We start from the raw sequence: 2374 nt of genomic DNA, 5'->3' as shown, positions 1-2374 counted from the left end.
CCTTATCTTGCTTAGAGGGCTTCTCCTAGTATTTCCATTTTGGTAGAGAGATCACATCTTATGAGTCATCTTTGGCTGTTCTCTGCCCACTCGCTGCCCCTTTTCATGGGAGCAGAGGGATCTATCTGGTTGATAGTTTGGGCAGAATAATCGGAACATGCTCAGCTCAGCCCAACCCTCCTACTTGTTTTTGGGGGTGAGCCATGTACTGAGAGTCTGAGGTTTCCTCTACGTCTTAAGCCCTAGGCCTTCATTTTCACTCCCCCTTTGTAGGCAGGGGCCTGTCCCAGCCCAGTGTGGACCGGGACTGAATGAGTCATCTGCCTCCCTTTGGGGTTCAGCTTGCGCACCCATTTATCTCATTCTACAATATTTTGTCTTCTAACCTGGCTTCTCACAGAAATAAAGCGGAAAGTTCTGGTCCTCATCTTTCTCATTGCTTTGTTTTTATACTTACTTAGTATCTGGGTGGGAAGAAGCATAATTTTTTTTTTTTTTTTGTATTTTTCTGAAGCTGGAAACGGGGAGAGACAGTCAGACGGACTCCTGCATGGGCCCGACCGGGATCCACCCGGCACGCCCACCAGGGGCGAGCTCTGCCCACCAGGGGGCGATGCTCTGCCCCTCCAGGGTGGAGGGGGTCGGGCAGAGGCCAAGGAGCCATCCCCAGCGCCCGGGCCATCTTTGCTCCAATGGAGCCTTGGCTGCGGGAGGGGAAGAGAGAGACAGAGAGGAAGGAGGGGGGGGGGTGGAGAAGCAAATGGGCGCCTCTCCTATGTGCCCTGGCTGGGAATCGAACCCGGGTCCCCCACATGCCAGGCCGACACTCTACCGCTGAGCCAACCGGCCAGGGCTGAAGCATGATATTTTTAAATCTGCTCTTGGCAGCCCCTAAAGGTGATTTGACTATTATTTCCGATTAATTGATGAGGAAACCAAAACTCCGAGAGGTCAAAGGACAGGTCTACGGTCACGGTGCTGCTGGGACCTGATACCAGGTCTGACTCTCCAAACCGTGTTCTTCGCATTTGAAATTTTGTTTGAGTTAATCTTTCCACTGTCCGGACTGCAAGCTGTCGCTGGAATCCCCCCACAGGGTGGAAGGAGGAACGCAGGAATCTTCGAGTTCCTCCTGGTCTGAGTCTATATAGTTCACCTCCCGGGCTGGCACGTGATTGTCCATGTCTTCGTTCCCCTTCCCCATGGGGCGCGCGCTAAGTGGTCAGTGAATGTATGCTTACCACCAGACGGATGGGTTAGCCGGAGAGGCCCTCAAGAAGAGAAACAGGCTGTGTAAACATCTGCTGCAGATGGTTGCGGAGGAGCTATGAAGTCATGTCTTCAGTATGGGAAGCACTGAGCAATGGTTTTCTCAGCCACACCCACAGACACAGGTCAAGGCGCCATCAATCACACGTACCATCCTCAGCAATGAGGATTGTCAGCACGCGCCCGAGGGCAGGAGCGGGTGGGCTGCCCGACCACTGGCTCCATCCCCTGCTTAGGGGAGCCCAGTCAGGTTCTCTGCCGTGTCTCAAATGAGCTCGGCTTTGGAAAAACAGTTTCCCTTTACTTTTTGTGTGTTTTCTGGGCTTTCAGACCCATGGGTATTTGGAGGGAAACATAGTCCATATGTTTCTGATTTACTTACATTAAACTTGCCAGAAGTTTCTTTTGTCAAATCTATTTCACGTCTGGGAAACCTTTTTCAGCCTTTTTTTTTTTTTTTTTTTTTTTAAAGGCCTTTACTCTAGATCTTCACACTCAAAAGGAAGCAGAGAATTGAAACAATTATTAGGATATAACGGAGGCCAGGAAACCCCTCGTGGTTTTGTTACCCGAGTGTTTCTGGGAAAAGGTGAAGGTGGAAAGGCCGCTGGTAGAGAGGTAATTGCCCCAGTTACCTAGTTAACACTTCACATTTCACATGTGGACACAACCGTTACTGACCAACATCTTTCTCCAAAGCATCCTATGCAAGATTTTGGTTTTCTAGTTAAATTAATCTTGGCTAAGTGTCCCTGGTCTGTTTCCTAGTCAGAAACCCACGAATTTGAAGTAGGTTATAAATATGATAAAGTGCTTACATTTATTTATTCTTTGCTTGCTGGAGAGAGTGACATTAATCCAAGGGAAAAATAAATATACATAAAAATTTCAAACTATACTACTAACTTTCGAATAACAAGCATTATTATTTTTATTAGCGTTAAATGTCAAAGCATCGAATAGTGGCTGGGAGAGTTGAAGTGTGTGTGGTGGGGGGAGAGAATATAGTGGGGAGGGACAGGCACAACCCACCTAGGAAACGGGGAGCACAAATCACAGCTAACTCACCCAAAATACACATCAATTTAAGAAGCTGAAATTCTGT

This window comes from Saccopteryx bilineata, chromosome 4 (genome assembly GCF_036850765.1).
Source record: "Saccopteryx bilineata isolate mSacBil1 chromosome 4, mSacBil1_pri_phased_curated, whole genome shotgun sequence".
In the NCBI taxonomy this organism is placed as follows: domain Eukaryota; kingdom Metazoa; phylum Chordata; class Mammalia; order Chiroptera; family Emballonuridae; genus Saccopteryx; species Saccopteryx bilineata.
This window is presented reverse-complemented; position numbering follows the sequence as displayed.